The 19,713-nt window shown below is 40.1% G+C and overlaps 1 long non-coding RNA gene across 1 annotated transcript in view; it reads left to right on the top strand.

Annotated features, from left to right (window-relative positions):
* The window catches only part of LOC130542548 (uncharacterized), a 134,782-nt gene extending 119,894 nt beyond the window's left edge, over window positions 1-14,888 (top strand). Inside the window, exon 3 of the long non-coding RNA XR_008957186.1 lies at window positions 13,192-14,888. This is a non-coding gene — a long non-coding RNA (uncharacterized LOC130542548). The remainder of the gene's footprint in view (window positions 1-13,191) is intronic.
* Window positions 14,889-19,713: the final 4,825 nt, after the last annotated feature.

Here is a 19,713-nt window from a genome sequence, read left to right on the forward strand (position 1 = left end):
CCTGTGAGCTCTTTGAGGGCAGGGGGTCTGTCTAATTCATCCCCTATACCGTATCCCCAGAATAAACACCATACCCTGGAAAATAGCAGGCACTCAGGAAATACTTGGGGAAACTTAACAAAGGCAACAAAACAACTTGAATGTGTCTAGATTATACCGATAACTGTAACTTACTAACAGAGGTTTGTCTTCTTGAGCAACTACTGTGCTGACTCCTAATGAAGGAGAAATGCATCTGGTGATGTGACAGTTGAGTGAATGTACTTGTTATTTTAAATGTTTTAATACACTTGTAAGCCAGGGACATGCATCATTCTATCCCTGATGAAGAAATTTAAAATGTGTACAGAAGTTAATATTAATGCACAATTGTGTATCTACCAAAAGTCCCTATTTATCTGTACCTCAAAAGGTAAGACCTCTTTGTCTTTCTAGTGAAAATGTATTTTAATCTAATTGCGTGCCATTAGGCATTTTCTATTTAGCTGAAATTAATACTGCCAGAGACTTGGCCTGAAGTATCATCTTCTCATTCTGATGGTAATAGAGTTTCCCTCTTCATTTGGTCTTCCTTTTTTTTTTTTCTTCTCAAATGATGAAGAATAAATAAGACTGAATATGCAGAGCACTATTAGTTTGAAAGTTAGCTTTCTCAGTACCAGGCATAAGTTTGCACTTTTCTACAACCCAAGGCCGGTGGAACCCACCCTTACTGTTAAGCTGCTCCATAATACATATGAGATCTCTGAAATTCTGGTCTGAGAGTTCTGAGATGACTCAGTCTTGCTCTAAGTTCAGAATGCAGCTTATTCACATATACAAGGAAAAAGCTATAGAAACTGTTTTCCTTGGGGGTAGATTCAAATATTTGGTGGGAAAAAAAAATAACTCCATGAAGATAAACCAAGAGGAAGATGGGTATGCAAAACTAATACTCCATTAGGAAAGGATGTGTTTCTAGTCTCCGTATTAATCAGGGTTGAACCAGTAGGATATCTATATCTATCTATCTGTCTATCTGTCCATCCATCCATCCATCCATCCATCTATCTCAATACTCTGTAGAAAAAGATTTATTATGAGGGACTGGCTCACATGGTTATGGAAGCTGAGAAGTTCCCTTACACTGAGAAAAGTGTAAGCTGAAGAACAGGAAAGCTGGTGGTGTAGTTCTAATCCAAACCGGAAGGCCTGAGAACCAGCGGTGCCGACAGTGGTAAGTCCCAGTCTGAGTCTGAAGGCCCGAGAACTGGGGAGTGATGGTGTAAGTCTTGGTCCATATTCAAAGGCCTGAGAACCAAGAGAACTGATATTGGAGGGCAGAGAGCAAATTCACACTTCCTCTGCCTTTTTGTTCTATTCAGGTCCTCAACAGCTTGGATGATGCCCACCTGCAATGGTGAGGGCAGTCTTTATTCACTCAGATGATTCAAATGCTAATATCTTGCTGAACCATCTTCACGGACACACCCAGAAGCAATGTTTTACCAGCTATCTGGGCATCCCTTGGTCCAGTCAAGTTGACACATGAAATTAACCATCATAATCTTCACTTAAAGCATTCTTATCTGAATAACGAATCTTCAGGACAGCAGCTCTCACATTTCTTGATTGTGAATCATCCAAATTCATTACTCCTCTTCCTATTCAAAAATTTTCAATCTCAATTACATGCTTCAATACCTGTTTTGTCTTGAGTAGCCATTATGATCTAGCAAAGCAATGAGTAGAAAGGGAGTGTAACCCTGGTGTTTATAGCAGCATTATCAACACTAGCCAAATTATGGAAAGAGCCCAAATGTTCATTGAATGATGAATGGATAAAGAGATAAAGAAGATGTGTGGCAGGAGTATTTCTCTCTCTCTCTCTCTCTCTCTCTCTCTCTGTGGAATATTACTCAGCCATAAAAAAGAATGAAATCATGCCAATTGTAAGAATGTGGATGGAGCTAGAGAGTTTTGGGTTTTTTAAAAGATTTTATTTATTTATTTGACGGAGATAGAGACAGCCAGCGAGAGAGGGAACACAAGCAGGGGGAGTGGGAGAGGAATAAGCAGGCTCCCAGCAGAGGAGCCTGATGTGGGGCTGGATCCTAGGACTCTGGGATCACGCCCTGAGCCGAAGGCAGACTCTTAACGACTGAGCCACCCAGGCGCCCCAGAGCTAGGGAGTATTATGCTAAGTGAAATAGTCAGAGAAAGACAAATACTATATGATTTCATTCATATGTGGAATTTAAGAAACAAAACAGATGAACATGGGGAAAAAAGACAGGCAAACCATAGAAAAGACAGACTTAACTATAGAGAACAAACAGAGTTACTAGAGGGGAGGCGGGTAGGCGGATGGGCTAAATGGGTGATGGGTTAAGGAGGGCACTTGCTGTGATAAGCACTGGGTGTTGTATGTAAGTGATGAATCACTAAATTTTACTCCCAAAACCAATATTACACTGTAGTTATTAACTAGAATTTAAATAAAAACTTGAAATTATAAAAAAGAAAAAGAGCAAAAGGAGTATCTCAAATAAACTCATTTGGCTCTCCATTTTGTGTTCTAATAACAGCTCCACGGACTATAAAATTAGAATTATTGGGTAAAATGAAGCATAGATACTTATTGTCTGCAGATTATATTACTGCTTGTGTTCTTTTAATGACTGCCATGAGTAATAAAGAATTAACTGTTTATAAGTATGAAGACCTATATATAAGAGGGGCTAACATTGAGAGACACAGGATGATGAGACAAAAGATTTTAAAAATAGAATTTATTAAATCTCATAAAAATATATGGAAGGTAGTCCGAAAGCGAGTAAAGATCAGGTATTTAAATGATGATGGTGACGACGATGATACACAAAGGTAATAATAATACAACCCCAAATCATACTCTAGTACACATATTTGGAAATAAGAATAGAGTCAGGTGGAAAAATTCAGAGAGGTAACTAGTTTGAGTCAACTGCTCTCCTCTTTTATGTACTTCCCGTACCTCCAATCAAAACACTCTAGCACCGAAATGGAAAATGATGAACTAGAGCATTAACAACAGATCTCGCTACCAACTTCATTAAGACCAATTGCACATGACTTATCTCAGAGAAATGAAGAGCACCTTCATCCCAGCAGTTTCAATGGGGGGTTGTGGTTTCACAAGCACACACAAAATATTATGAAAATGAGCATGTGTGGAGGTTTAATAGCTAATTTTCCAAGTTGATTATCTTGGCCAGTTCATTGGGATGCTCTTGCTTCTTAGCTAATTTAATTTGTTTCATCCTTTTTATTGTCTCGGTTAAATAGCAATTAGGGGAGATAGCACTCCATTTCGCCTCCTACTTGCCCCTTTGCTAAATCATGATTTCACCCTGTGCCAGATAGTTACGGGTATGTGAAGAGATGGTGCTGGTGAAAGGCAGAGTGGGTGAACATACTTGACTCCAGCCTGAGTAATCTAGGCAAAGTTGCCAATGATCAAAGTGTGTATGTGTGTATGTGTGTGGTGAATACCTTTGAACAACTCATTTATTCAGATATTTAGAAATGTGAAGCATTCCTCCGTGGAAATTCAGATTCACCTCTATGATGCCAACCAATAGGCTTCAGCTATTTAAAAGCTAGCTTTCAACCTAGGTAAAATATCAGAATCCATCAATTTTGTACTTCCTGTTTTAAAACTGTGTATTTGTTTACGTGACAAAAAGCTATTAGATGCTATGATACTTTTTAGTATATTGTCATTTAAAACTTATTAAGTGTTTGCTTACGGGTAGCCCCAGGTGAGTCGGAAGGGGCTTCCATGATACGGAGTCTGCTGCTAATAGACTTTGCACACCGCTCTTAAAACTGTATATTCTGGGGCGCCTGGGTGGTGCAGTTGTTAAGCATCTGCCCTCAGCTCAGGGCATGATCCCAGCGTTATGGGATCGAGCCCCACATCAGGCTCCTCTGCTGGAAGCCTGCTTCTTCCTCTCCCACTCCCCCTGCTTGTGTTCCCTCTCTCGCTGGCTGTCTCTCTGTCAAACAAATAAATAAAATCTTTAAAAAAACAAAAAAAAACCCTGTATATTCTGATGAGAACAGTACGAGAGGTCTCAATTCAACAGGTATAGATTTTATGCCTTTTTCTAATAGATAAGAAGGTAGAATTAGTCTCTGTTTGCAGACAGCTTTACTTGGGGATGAAAAGACAACATAAAACCGAATGCAAAAACATATCGCATAGCCGACTGAGGACTCTTCAGGGCAGACTAGTTAGTGAGGTTCAGCTAGAAAACTCCTGGAGGTGGTAAAGCCTTGGTGAGAGTGATTGACATGGCCTGGGTGTCAACCAGGGGGCTTCTCTACAACCAGCTGGCCTTGGCAGATTTGTGAAATCCACAAAAAGCCACCAAAATCATTGCCCATATTTCCATCCTGTCCCTTAGTCCTCAGGTTCCTGTAGTTCAAAGTGTTGAGGGAAAATTGCAAACAGCACCTTCACTGGAACTTGCAGCATTAAGGAGAAAGCAGAAAGGTGTACATCTTCGAGATAGTATTTGCCCTCAGGTATCTCATTAGAAAGCACAATAGAACTCTATAAACCTTTCGCATTATTGATTTCCTTTGTTTACCTTTCACTCTCTTGAATTTGTGAAAGTGGAATCCACACCCCTCCCAAATTGTAATATGATGAGGGAGTAGTAATCATCGTCAGTGGTAGTAGTGTCACTCCCCTAGAAAGGCAAATGGAGCTCAGAAACCCAACTGAAAACATGTCCTCAACTCAACAATTTTTGCCTTAATGTTGTCGTTGTCCAGCAACAACAAATTGTCTCTATAGCAGAGAGGAACTTGTCAAATGACTCTCTAGGGATTCTTGTAACTAGATTGTAGTAACCTTAAAAGAGATGTTTGTACACTGGGTAAAGGGCCCCAGTGTGTCTCTGAAACATAGGAGACAGTATTTACTGAGTGAACGAGAGAATGAATGCACAAATGAAGAATCTGGAAGGCCATCGGGAAGCTTCAAGATGGCAAGCCCTCCTTCCCTGACTCTGTGGTGTGGAAAAATGAGCAGCTTTCACTTTAATAGAGAGAGGAGGCAGCATCCCCTGGCAATTTTAGCATACAGGTAGAGAGAGTTCTGGGAAAAGATTGAGGGTTTAGGAGAGTTTATTTACTTTGGAGTCGGAATTCTAGAAGGCATCATGGAAGGGGTTATCTAGGAGGGCAGCCGTGAGAAAAATCACTTGCCCAGGGAGAAATACAGAACCAAATCGGGAGAGGAGGATGGGAGAGAAGCAGTGACTAGAGGGGTTTACACTTTGATGGTTTAGGAAGACCTGGATGAAATGCAAAGTGGGATCAAATGGCCTCAGGCTTCCACTGTGAAATTTTTGCCTTCTACATTGTGTCGGATGTGTGTGATCTCCTGATCGTCCTTCTGTCCCAGAGACTCCCAGAAATGCACATCCTCCATAGAGACTAGCACATGTTAGGTGTTCAACACAAATTTATTGGTAGCATGAATTCATTAAGAAGTATAGAAGCAGAAAATGCAGGATACAAGCTTGAGATGAAAAGATCTTTACTACTACTAACTGCTAGACCTGCCTTGTGTTGCCAGATCACGTCTGGCCAATTAGTTGGTATGCCAGCAGCACTTTCCTCTGGAGGATGTATCTGACCTGTTCTGAAGTACCTGAAAGGGCAGAACTGAGGACACACACTACAAGTCAGAGAAAGGAGATTTCAACCTCAAATATTCTAACAGCTGAAGTTATTCAGAATTAAAAAAAAAAAAATGCTGCCTTAAAAATGTCGCAAATTCCTAACACAGAAAGCATGCAAGTAAAAGTCAATGACTGTGTCTCAGGGATGTTTAGCGAGGGTCCCTGTGTTGGGAAAGAGCTCCGTCCCTTCCACCATTAAGAGTTTAGAATTATTCTTGCGCCTGGTATTGTGATCGTCTAATACCATAAAATAAAAGCAAACTAGTTAAGAAAGGAGACACGGATCCAATTTCTGAAAAGGGCAATAGAGAAAAAGATTGTGTCTATATTATCATTATGAAAACATTTGCCAATATGTGTAGTGCAGAAAATTAGAAAATGCTGTAATGTTGGGCTGGAATAAGGAACTATTTAAGATGTACTCTGCAGAATGTAGGAACAAATCTAAGTTAGGAAGGGAGAGACCATAAAGGGGACTGGGGTCGAGAAAGGCTTCACGAAGCAGCTACTTGTTTATTTGGGCCTCGGGGAAAGGGTTAGAACTGGGACCTGTGCCCAAGGAGGTCCCTCCAGGGAGGGCTGAGGCTTGAGTGCCAGCTGGAGAAGGAGGCTGCTGTGAGCCTGGCCTGCAGGGGGTTTCGGGAGGAGGCTGAGTGATTGGGTTCACTCAGGCCCTCTGTGTGTGCTTTGAATGGAGATGATGGGAACAATCAATGGTCATTTGAGCAATGAAACACACTTAACTTCCTCTTGTCTGAAATCCTGCAGTACCCTGAGTTCCATTGGCCTGCCAGCGAGGAGACCTGGGAGTCCCAGCTGGGTCCCTAACTAGCTGTTTGGTGACGACACATCACTTCACGTCCCTGAGCCTTATTTTCCTCAATTATAAGGCAAGGGAGTTGGTTAAATCAGTGCTTCTCAAACTTTAACGTACAAACGGGGAATATTATCCAAATGCAGCTCTGATTTTCAAAGTCTGGGGTAGGGCTTGAGATTCTGTATTTCTAATAAGCTCCCAGGCAGGTCGTCCGATACTGTTGGTAGTGCTGATACACTTTGAGTGGCATGGAGTTGGATGAACACTATACAGATTAGTTTTAATTATGTTCTCATACCACCTTTCACAGTTGTTTCATAGTTGTTATATAGTTGTATAAACTATATGTAGTTTAGATAAGTCGTTTATAGAAGTAGGTTATAAGGTTAAGAGTATCTAGCACAGAGCTTAGTCCGTGGTGGTTACCCAAAAAATACTCATTTACTAACACACAGTTTCTCCCTTAGACACCGAGCTTATCTATGTTGATGGTTCAATCCTGACTTTCAAACATGTAGTGCAGGTTTAGGAAATCTCATAGAAGTCAAAGAAAAACCTCAGGACTTCCCTAGATCTTGTCTCTCTAGGCGCCTGCTTCTTCTAGGATAAAAGGAAATAACGGGCTGCATAAATACCTGACTGTTGCATTCATTGCTTTAGGGAAAAACAAGTAGATTGGCTTGCCATGCGCTGAGTAGATGGAATGGAGGTTTTCATTCCATTAGCATTCATTCCATGAGTCATTCTAAATTCTTGAAAGTATGCCAATGAACCCGTTAATTTACTGCAATTGCCCCTGGTAGCATTTTGCCTCTGCAGGTAATCAGCAATACTGTAATCACTTATTTCACAAAGAAAATGAGGTTGCACGGTTTATTATTTATGCTACTGTTTTGTTTTAATATTGCTGTTGTTCCTTTTATAAGAAAGCATATTGATCTCTATCCTAAAGGACTGAGAAAGAGAAGACTTTAGAGTTCCCAAAGTAGCTGTGAGAGTATAGTAATAGTATTGAATAGTATTTTGTAATAGTATTGAGTACTATTGAAAATGGTGTTATTGTTTTTTGGATTGATGGTAGTAATTTAGAAGCGTTCTAAGGAGGGTGCATTGATGACATACACATACCTGATTACTTGAGATTTTTACCAGACTTAAGATGTTCCAACAAACGGTCTACGAAAGTAGTAAGATTCTCTCAGTCCTATGACGCCTGGAAATCTGACCAAAAGTCATTTACATACAGGACAATTTACAGTGGGGAAAATGACTTTCACCAAAGGATTCCTGAAGTTTGCCGCTTGTCACCTAATACGTATGACGCAATGTTGATGAAAGACAAGAAGAGGAAATAGCAGATTCAGAGTCTTTCCATCAAAGTGATCTAATAGCCCACTGATAAAATCTATCACACCAACTTGATAGGAAACCTCTGCTAATTTGAGAACTCCATTACAACATCAAGCTCCTAGAATATCAGTATCAGGCTGAATTTGTTCTGTCAAAAAATAGGCTGGTTGTACCCAAGCCATATTTAAGGATTACTCCATAATATATGTGTGCTGGGAAAAATGTATTTAAGTCACTACACTTTAGACAGGTGTCTGAAATTCATATTCAACTAGTTTAGGAAAAAGGAGGATTTAATGGAAAGCTCTTGGGGGAGCTGGCACAATTAGAAGAAGAGTAGGGCGGCCAAATCAGAGGTAGGGCCTCTTTTTTGGTTTTGACTTCTCTTGGTGCTGGCTTTATTTTCTCCCACTGCCAACCAGCTCTCTCTACTTGACAGTTAGTAGAGTTATTGACACCTTGTTTAAAGTTTCCCATTTTACAACTTTTTTTCCACCAGGGAGACAGACTGGCTCTTTTTTCCAGACCATTTCAAAAAAATACTGGGGAAGAACTGCAATTGGCTATTTCAAGTGGTTGCTCACCCTCAGACCAATCAGCTGTGACGAGGAGAGCTGGATCATATAAGAGCATACCGACTCCCGTTGTAACCACATGGCTGGAGTGGGGAGGAGAGCGGTAATTTCCAAAATAAGGGAAGATGTCTTTGCCAGCAGATGGAAGTAAATGGCTGGGCGAGGGCTCCTAATGTGTTGGTCGACAGTCTAATTTGGGGTAGCGTCTGATACTCGCTTTGTTTAATACTCCTTGTGTCCCCTACTGGTCATAAATCCAAGGTTGGCAATTCTATCCTAGATGTTCCATAGTCCCCATCATATAAGCTGCAGGGATCTTCATTCTCCACACCTTAGAAAATAAAGCTGCCAGAGTGTTTTCTGGGCCCCACACTTGCCTGGGTAGTGGGGCTATTTTTGCTTCTGTGATTGATTAGTTTGAGTTACAGAAAGAAGGGGAAAGAAAAGGCTAACTGATGGTGTTTGCGGTGGGCACAGAAGGAAATCTGAGAGTCTCCTGATACAAGTCCTCTTCCCTCCCTTCCCTCCCCTCTGCTGCCACTAGCCAAGGAACCTGTGTGGTCCTCACAAGGAGACTGTAAGCCACCCAGGAGCCAGGAACAATGGCATGTGTGTCTTTAAATTCTGGGAAGCTCTGGGATGCCTGGGTGGCTCGGTCGCTTGAGCATCTGACTTCGGCTGAGTTCATGATCTCAGCTTCCTGGGATGGAGCCCAGCATTGGGCTCCCTGCTCAGCAGAGAGTCTGCTTCCCCCCCCCTCTCTCTGCCCGTCGCTCCCCCTACTTGTGCACACTCTCTCTTTCTCTCTCTCTGTCATATAAATAAATAAAATCTTTAAAAAAAAAGACTTTTAAAAATAAATAAATAGATAAATAAATTCTGGGAAGCTTTAACTATAGTCCTTACATAAGGCAAAAGTATAACAAATATCTGTGGATTTGATGTTAGCTTAAACTAAGCTTAACCTGTATAAAAAGTCAAAGAGGTACTTGGAGCTGCATAGTGATTTGTAAATATCTTCGAACGTGAACATTTTGCATCTTGTTATTGTGTCCAAATGGGAATAACAGGGCAGAGTCCTCTATTTGTAATACTATTTGTCAACCCCATAATACATTCTAAGGAAGAATATTATAGTTGATAGCAATTTTAATTATTCACCAATAATGAATGAATCTGGGTCCCTACTTAAGAAATGCAAGATTTGTATGATTCAAGCATATTATTTCTTACAAGCAAACACTAATGAGTCCTGTGAAGGTAAAGGACTCTAGAAACAGAAGTAGAATCCAAACAAATTGTTCATTAGTCTTATTTGTCTTCTGATGATAGACAGATCTTGAACTGGACACATGTCCAGATTTGAACTTTAAAACACAGGTATTCTATTTTAACAGAAACTTTACAATAAGTTGATTATGTGACCGTTTGTTGTAGAAAAGAGGGGTTCCTGATACTTACCATGAAGATAATGCTTGTGAAGATAATGGGTTGCATTTTTTCCTGAATGGACATCTTTTTATTGTTTTTTCCTGATTTTATAAGTAACACAGTATCACTGTGGAAAATTTTAACAATTCAGAAATGAGTATTAAACGTGGACAACTCTAATCCCCCCGTGATCCTCATCCCTAGAAATAGTAATTGTTAACACTTTGATGTATATGGACTTATTTTATGTCACAAGCCCTTGAAGGGCAGTTACCATACCCTAAGTGCTTATCTAAACACTTTACGGCTGTACCTCATTGAATCCTTCTAACAACCCTACAAGGTAGGTAGTGTTGCCTTGTTGACAGGGGAGGATATGGAGTCTCAGAGGCTTTCATAACTTGCACAAAGATACATAGTTCTAAGTGGCAGAGTTGAGATCCAAACACAGTCTAACTCCAGAGTCCATGCTCGTAACTCTCTGCACCTTTCCAGATCTCTGTTTACGCATATGATGAAATACATGTAATATGTTTCCAGGTTCACCTCCTGTGGCCAACCTTTCCTTTAACAGCCACTTAAAATGGCTTAACACCCCATTCCATGTGAAGTGGGAATCCAGCGTGTCTCGTCTGCAATATTTCTGTGATTTCCTGGAGGTGTTTGTGCAGAATCTGAATCCTACTGCCTGGCAACATCATGTCTAGGCATTTGCTATCCTCTCTCTTCATCCCTGGACACCACCCTCTTCTTTTCACTAGAGTACACTGCTCGAAATAAGGCAGTTGTGTAGAGAACTTTTCCTTGAAGATCTGGTGGTAAAAGAGAGGATTATGAATTAGAAAAAAAAATGAGTACAATATTTACAATGATTGCTCTCAGAGCCTAAGGGAAAATTAAAATGTAAACGTTTTCAAAGTAGCTCCTCCTTGGGCACGCTCCATCTCCTGATAGTACCTACTTTCCTGTCTTGGGAACTTATTTCTCTCAGACTCTACCTCAGTTACTTTTTTCTCTAATATCCTTGCCCCCTTTATACCCGGGCTGTCACTCTCAAATACCAGATCATTCTTCCCGTATTATGCAGACTGATTTAGCTCAACTTCTCAATTTTCCTTTCCATTTCATGCTAAATAAGCGTTCTCTTTTGCAACAAAAACATTTTATGGTGGGAACTTGTTTTCCCAGGAGCTCTCAACAGGGATTTATTTTATCCTCCAGAAGATATTTTTGTGTGGAAACAAAGAATTATCGAGCCCCAAATGTCCACAGTGCCAAGGCTGAGAAACTCTGGTGTACAAGAAGTGTCCACTTTCCTTTTGGGGGTTGTTTTCTCTCAATGGGACAGTGCAGTTTTGGTGGAGCCGTAAGCCATGTACCCACTCTCTGATTCAGACAGCAAGGGTCCAAGTTTGGAGCCCCACTTCCATGACCATATGACCAGGAATAGACGTTTGGATCAACCTGCACTAATCCTTGCCTGGGGATGACCCCTGTAGATGCATTCCTGTATGTGGGCATTGTGTGTAATAGCAAAATCAGCTGCCACCCAAACGTTCGTCAACAGGTGACTGATTAAATTATGGTAAAGTCATACAAAGAAGTACTATATTGTGGTCATTTGTACGGAGCCAACTGGGTAAGCTAGAGCATTTCCCAGAATACCCTATCTTGAGTTAGAATTGGCTAAAAGAGGAATTGGTGGAAGCCTTGGAAGATGGAAGTGATCAGCAGCATCATGACTCTTAGGGTCATGGGAGTGAGACATAGTGCCAGACAGACGGAGGGGTGCTGGCGGTTTTTAGCAAGCCCTCGCTCTTTTTTGCTCCATATCCAACTTTGCTCTATGTCCTTTTCTTTGCTCCACGTTTTCCTGACTGGTGCTTTGCCACAGACCCACAGAAGGAACAGCTGCCCGTAGACTTGCCCCCCATTTTCCTTTGTGGTCTTGTTTTGGCAGCAGAATATGCCTGGCTTCTTAGATTGACTGGTTGGTGATTCCTGTGAAAGGTCAACTCCCCCTTTTGGATCTTTACTTCCCCAGCTACCCCCCAACACTTATATAGAGTCTAATTCCTATAATATATCGCTAATATCATAACTCTAAATGGTTTTGCTTCCCTGATCGAACCCTGGCTGACACAACTGTATAACCTTTGAAAGCAATGAGGCAGCTCTATATACTGATGTGAATTGATCTCCTAGATATATTAAGTGAAAAGAGCAAGGTGCTAAACTGATGAAAAATATTACAGATAAAGCTAGAGTCTGTTTTGACCAGTAACTCTAATCCTGGTCCCCATTTCTTTTCCCCAGAGGTAAATACTGTTATTAACTCTAAATCAATTCTTATGGTCTGGGGAAGAGTCCTCAGCAAATTGCAACTCCTATAGGAGTTGTTTTGACAAGATTATTTTATTGACATATAAGTAACATAGAATAAAATGCACACATTTTAAGTGCTCACATTGGTGAGTTTTGATAATTGTATAAACCTGTGTAGCCATCACCCCAAACAAGACATAGACCATCCCTCCTCATTTTGCTGTGCTCTTTTCTGGCCACTTATCCTACCCACTATTACAACCACTATCTCATTTCTTTTCTTTCTTTTTTTTTTTTTTTTAAGATTTTATTTATTTATTTTAGAGGTGGGAGAGAGAGAGTGTGGGTGCGTGTGTGAGCGGTGTGGGTGGGGGGCCGGTGGAGGGGCAGAGGGAGAGAAAACCTCAAGCAGACTCTGCACTGAGCACAGAGCCTGTGCGGGGCTGGATATCACCACCCTGAGATCATGACCTGAATTGAAACCAAGAGTCGGTTGCTTAACTGACTGAGTTACCCGGGTGCCCCACCACTATCTCGTTTCTATCTCCATTAGTTTTACCTGTGCTTGGCTTTCATATAAATAGAATTATATAGTATGTACTCTTTGAGTCTGGCTTTCTTTATTCAGCTTAATGTCTTTGAGATTTATCCATGTTGTTTTAGTAGTTGATTCTTTTTATTGTATAGCTAGGCCACAGTCTGTTTATCTACTTCCTGTTGCTGGACATTTGGGTTGTTTCTAGTTTGGGGCTATTACAAATTCTTATAGCATTTTGAATGTAACTAAAAAGAGATTGCTGGGGCCATTATTTGTAGTATTTTTAAGACTATGCAAACCACTAACTTAATTTTCCCAGAGAACTTTACTTCCTCTACAAAGAATCAGAAATTAGGTAAGAAGTTATAATTTGTATTTTTCCCCAGTCTTGCCATAATTCTGGGTAAGAAGATGGATGAATTTATTCTTACTTTATAGATGAAAGCGTCATGCCACGTCTTTAAAGGATTTCCAGAGTCACAGAAGGAGTCACTTGTGAATCTAGGAGCAGAGGTCAGGCACGGTGTCTCCAGAGTGCCATCTAGTAGACCACAGTGTCTATCCAGACCCGTAGTCCTTGGGAAACAGAGAATGCTGCGGCCCCAAAGGCCACAAAGATAAGTCTAAAGTGCAATTTTTAAAGGTGTGAATGGAACAATTCTAAGCCTGGAATAGAACATAATTTAAAAGAAAAGAATATCCAATGGAAAAAAGACAGTCTCTTCAACAAATGGTGTTGGGAAAATTGGACAGCCACATGCGGAAAAATGAAACTGGACCATTTCGTTACACTATACACAAAAATAGACTCAAAATGATGAAAGACCTAAATGTGAGACAAGGATCCATCAAAATCCTAGAGGAGAACACAGGCAGCACCTTATTCTGCCTTGGCCGCAGCAACTTCTTGCTAGACACATCTCCAAAGGCAAGGGAAACAAAGGCAAAAATGGACTATTGGGACTTCATCAAGATAAAAAACTTTTGCACAGCAAAGGAAACAGTTGACAAAACCAAAAGACAACTGACAGAATGGGAGAAGATATTTGCAAATGACATATAAGATAAAGGGCTAGTATCCAAAATCTATAAAGAACTTATCAAACTCAACACCCAAAGAACAAATAATTCGATCAAGGAATGGGCAGAAGACATGAGCAGACATTTCTCGAAAGAAGATGGACAAATGGCCAACAGACAAATGAAAAATTGGTCAACACCACTCAGCATCAGGGAAATACAAATCAAAATCACAATGAGATAACACCTCACACCAGTCAGAATAGCTAAAATTAACAAGTCAGGAAATGGCGGATGTTGGTGAGGATGCGGAGAAAGGGGAACCCTCCTACACTGTTGGTGGGAATGCAAGCCGGTGCAGCCACTCTGGAAAACGGTATGGCAGTTCCTCAAAAAACTGAAAATAGAGCTAGCCTACGACCCAGCAATTGCACTGCTAGGGATTTACCTCAAGGATACAAATGTAGTGATCCAAAGGGGCACCTGCACGCCAATGTTTATAGCAGCAATGTCCACAGTAGCCAAACTATGGAAAGAGCCCAGATGTCCATGAACAGATGAATGGATAAAGAAGATGTGGTATATATATGATGGAATGTTACACAGCCACCAAAAAATGAAATCTTACCATTTGCAATGATGTAGATGAAACTAGAGGGTATTGTGCTAAGTGAGGTAAGTCATTCAGAGAAAGATAATCATCATATGATCTCACTGATGTGAAATGTAAGAAACAAGGCAGAGGATCATAGGGGAAGAGAGAGGAAGAAATGAAACAAGACAAAACCAGAGAGGGAGACAAACCATAAGAGACTCTTCATCATAGGAAACAAACTGAGGGTTGCTGGAGGGGAAGGAGGTAGAGGGATGGGGTAATTGGGTGATGGACATTGGGGAAGGTGTGTATTGTAATGAGACTGATGAATCACAGACCTGTACCCCTAAAACAAATAATGTATTTTATGTTAGTTAATTGAATTTAAATTTTTAAAAAGGGGGGAAAAGAACATAATTTAAGTTTTCTGTGACATGGTCATAAGACTCTTTCCTGGAATTATAAGAGCCAAACTAACAGATTCCAGATAATTGAAGTATAATAATAAACCCAAAGATGATGACTTTTTTCTGTGTTTGGATTTAAGTGGAACTTTTACTTTTAACTCAAACTGGGTCGTTAGACTATTGGAACTCTGACTTAGAGTGTTTCATATTTATTGGCAATTGAAATAAAAAGATTTTTGTTCTTCTATAAACTTTAAAGATCAATGGATTATTTTCCTTTTAACATCTAGTGTTAATTAATGGGGCTAACACAATTAATGACATCAAGAACATTTAATTATGTTTCTTATGATGTAATCACATAATTGTTTTAATAGTTTAAGTGATCAGCCTAGTCTTTTATCTGTTTTTGCAGCAGCTTTATCCTGAATTCTTCTTTGGGAGATAATTTCTAGTGCTTTAAAAATTTTGAGGTAAATTTTTGTTAAATTAATGTGCTAATAAAAAATAGTATTATTCTTCAGTAACTGGAGATTTTCCTGAAAGTCATCAAAAGATATGATATTAAGAGATCTATTTTTATGATAGCTGTTGTTAAATCAAAGATGTTGATGAATTTTGAATTTGACTGTTAAATGTCCAGGCTGATGAGGTGCTTAGAAAACAATAAGACGCATTTGCTGAATCCATTTTCAAGGAAGGCTCAATTAACAGAAATGATTCATAAATCTCCTCCTAAAAGAAGGCATTTCTTTGAAAAAATGCTCTGGGCTCAAAGTTTAAGATCTGCAGTAATTTATGCTCTCAGAGTCTGGTCTCGAACAATTTAATATCATTGTGGCAGATATTTATTTACCGTTGAAGTAGGAATCATTATTTGCTGACAGTTTATGATTTTTCTTCAAGTAGTCCTATTAGATGTGATAAGAATAAATCAACTTAATTTCATCGTAAGGCTCATACTTTATTTTTCCAACAGAGGCAGCAAAGCAGTGTTGTTCTATGTTACACATCTTGCTTTTTTCCCTTTGTTGCTGTTTTTTTTTTTTTAGTTTGTGCCTTCGTGGGAAAAATATGTATGGCTTCTAATTTAAAGGACGTTCAGTTGGGAATTCAGAGTAGTCTTTATTTTTTTTAATAATAATTTTTTATTATGTTATGTTAGTCACCATACAGTATATCCTTAGTTTTTGGGTAGTCTTTAAATGTTCCTTAAATATTTTGAGTGGGTTAGTGCTCTCAAAAGATTGCTTTCATCCAAGTGCGGTGTCTGTTTGCATTTTTGTACCATAGAATAACGGACAGTGCATAAAAAAAGAATAGGCAATGAATTTTCAACGTTTTTATTTACCTGTAAATTCTTTATTTTTCTGTTCTCACTGCAAGTTAAGTGACCAGCCCAAGGTCAGAGCCAGATTTGGAGCTTAGGCTCTGACAGTCATGAGAGTGCTTTATTCTCTGAGCCAAGCCATGCTTCTCCTTCAGTAAAGGAATCAGTGGAGGGCTCAGCTTTCCTTCCTCAAAATAACTGCTCTCTGAGACAGTAAGTCACACCCGTGTTAAACATAAAAAAAAAAAAAAATGTTCATCCTTGTTATTGCTTCATGACATCATAACAGTGCAGCGTGAAGGCTTCTTTGTGAGGGATGTTGACCGAAATCTGTCATGGGTCTGATTTTTAGTGGACCACTCTGTATTAATCATGGAGTAATAAGGGACTGAAAGTCAGAAATGACAATGCATGTGTGAAAAGAAAACATTTTGTGATTTGCCTGAATGAGAAAGTGCTCTGTCCAGTGTCTTCTCTGACCTTACCTGGACTCCTACAACACTTTATAGTCTAAATCAGCATATATTTTAGAACTTGCTGACTTATAATACCATGTGATACTGTTTACTTACTATTTGGGTATAATTCTTATTTTTCTCAGTAGATATTGATCCATTTGACCACAGAGACTTTTTAAGGATTTGGTGCATAATCACATGCATACTCTTTCTTGCCCAGCAATACCTACTCTGTGATTCGTGGAGCATGGTTATTAAGGACTTGGGTTCTGGAATCAGAGTGCATTAGTTCTTCTACTTGCTCACTTTGGGATCAGAGACAAATTCCTTAACATTTTGGGGCTCAGTTTCCTCATCTATAAATGAGAATGACAATGGTTACTACCTCATAGCTTTGCTATGCGCTTGAGATGACTTAATATACACGAAACACAGAAAACAGTGTCTAGCACATAAAAAGGGTTCACTATTGCTATTTTAAGACATATTTAATGTCATTGACATTTAGGTTGGCCATAATTTATGGGTTCAGGAAACCTAAAGCTGGCCGAGGACTTCTGTGAGCAATTTTGAGTTATAATGGAGTGATATGGCTCTGGAAAGTTCCCAGTTGTCCAAATGAGCACATGTGAGAAATGGAGCTGAGCTATGAATATAGCCGTTTGGAAGAATTTTGGCGTAAGGTTAAGATGAGGTAAATGGATTGACTCAGAAGTCATGACAATATAGGTTGGCACAATGTACTCAAAATTATCTTGGCAAGAGAATTAATGACAATTCATTGGAGGATTCCAAGGCTCAATAAAATCCTGAATTCAAAATCTCTTTCAGCAAAGTCCTTTAACATTGTAGTTGGTTCCTTGGTTGAAATCCAGTAACTCCAGCTTTAGTTAAATAATCACGTGGTTCTGAAGTACAAATTGTGATGGAGAATGTGGCTGCTTGTATCCAAAGATGGCCCCTGGGGCACCTGGGTGACTCAGGCGGTTAAACGTCTTCCTTCAGCTCAGGTCATGACCCCAGGGTCCTGAGATGGAGTCCCGTGTTGGGCTCCCTACTCAGTGGGGAGCCTGTTTTTCCCTTTCCCTCTGCTATTCCCTCTGCTTGTGCTTGCTCTGTCTCTCAAATAAAGAAATAAATAAAATCTTAAAAAAATATATAACAACAAGGATGGCCCCCAAAGAAGTCTGCTTTCCAATATATATATTCGTTCAGTCTTCTTCTCCCCATTACTCTAGGATGGCCATGAGACTTGCTTTTGATCCACAGAATGCAGTGGATGTGACACTCCAGGTCATAAGAAGGCTTTTGGTTTTTGCCTGTTCTGTTGGAATACTAGCTCTGGAGGAAGCCAGTTATCTGGCAAAAAGTCCAATTATCCAGAGAGAGCCATATTATGAAGCAGTGGTATGCCAAGACATTGGGAGAGGTCCACCAAGGATGTAGAGAATAAGGGGATGCATTGGATATAGAGAATTTAAAAACAGTATTAAAATCAACTAAAAATCAGTGTGCTTTTTATTATTACCATGCATGACCAATTCTGAACAGTGATAAAATATTCCTTCCCACTGTCACTGCCTCTGTCACTCACCCTATCCCCTGTAAGCCAGTGTTGTGAAGCCCCAGGTAGCCATATGGAAGGAGAAATGTCTAACCAGCGTCCAGATGTGCCAGCCATCCCAGGCCGGGCACCAGGCACAAAGAGAAGAAGCCATCTTGGGTGGCCCCCCACTCTGGCTTTCGGAAGACTCCAGCCCCTGCTGCCCTCTGACTGCAGTTGCACAAAAGATCAAAACCATAACCATTCAGCTGCGCCTGGTTAAACCACAGAACTCTAAGAGATAATATAAGTAGTTGTTTTAGGCTACTAAGTTTTGTGTGTTAGTGTGGTGTGTTAGGTAGCAGTTGATAAGCAGAAGAGAAGAGAAACATACAAGAAGGAAAAGCCTCCCCATCTTTTTTTTTTTCCTCCTTCTAGGGATAAAATAGCACTCAAGTATCCTTTGCTGTGTAGGGTATCTAGAGATCAGCTTATCTTCATATTAACAGAAATACTTCATTTCACCACTAGATGGAAATTATATCATATAGATGTTGCCAAGCAACAAGGGATTAAAAACCCCTAAGGAGTGACCATAGAATGCAAAGAATTTGGTGGGCCTACTAAGTTTCTGCTGCACTTCTCTTTTAAAACCTGGTTGTAGGAAGAAGTGATGTCCACGGGGAGGGGAAGAGGATGGTCTTTAAGGACCTTAAAAAGACAGTGCCCACTTCGTGATTATTAGCCTGAAATGGTGAATGCACAAGAATGCCAACTTATAACCTTAAAAATAGTCATTGTTTGTGATTTAAAAGGACAGTAATTTTTCGGAATAAATACTAGGAATTTTGTCTCTTCCCAATCTTACTTCATTTGAAAAAGGATTTGTAAGGGTTAAAATCCTTTTCCCTGAGATACCTCAAAGCTTTGGATACTTATTACAACACTCAAATTCATACGCAATAATGTCTTTCTGAGCTTTACAAGCATATTGTTGGGTGATAAGCAAATTCAATGTTTTTGGGGAAGAGAAAATCAATAGGTTGGAGGGGCCTATAAACTTTTCCTTTGGCTGATCAGAGAGTAGGGCGGAGACGGGCAATCTTACCGAGGGCTTTGGGGATCGCTTAGTAGCAAGTACGTATGAAGACACTCATGATCAGCATAAAGTATGTGTCCCTTAACTCACCAGAGGTCCTTTTCATTATTTCCTCTGGGTGACCTTTCAGCCCTCCCAATTTTTCCTGACAATTAGTTGGTCTGTTTTGTTTTGTTTTGTTTAATTTGAAAGGTGGCGGGGTGCTGGGGGGGCGGGCGGCAGGGAAGGTAAGCTTAGAAATCAAATAGGAATTGAATGCATTTTCAATATGTTTCAGCAAAACCTATGTGGAACCCCAAACATACACATTATGGGAGGACCCCCACATATCCCAAGGCTTTCCTGAGACGTGGGTATTGAGGGAGAATAACCATGCAGTGTGAGTGGCAGAAACCCGCCCTCAGCCTGCCAGCGTTGCTGTGGTGAGCACTCTGCCAAGCGAGCGTGACTAGAGCAGACCCACCAAATCCCATGTAAGTGGTCAGAGCACAAATGAGGCTGTCGGTGG

Source organism: Ursus arctos, unplaced genomic scaffold (genome assembly GCF_023065955.2).
Source record: "Ursus arctos isolate Adak ecotype North America unplaced genomic scaffold, UrsArc2.0 scaffold_37, whole genome shotgun sequence".
Classification (NCBI taxonomy): domain Eukaryota; kingdom Metazoa; phylum Chordata; class Mammalia; order Carnivora; family Ursidae; genus Ursus; species Ursus arctos.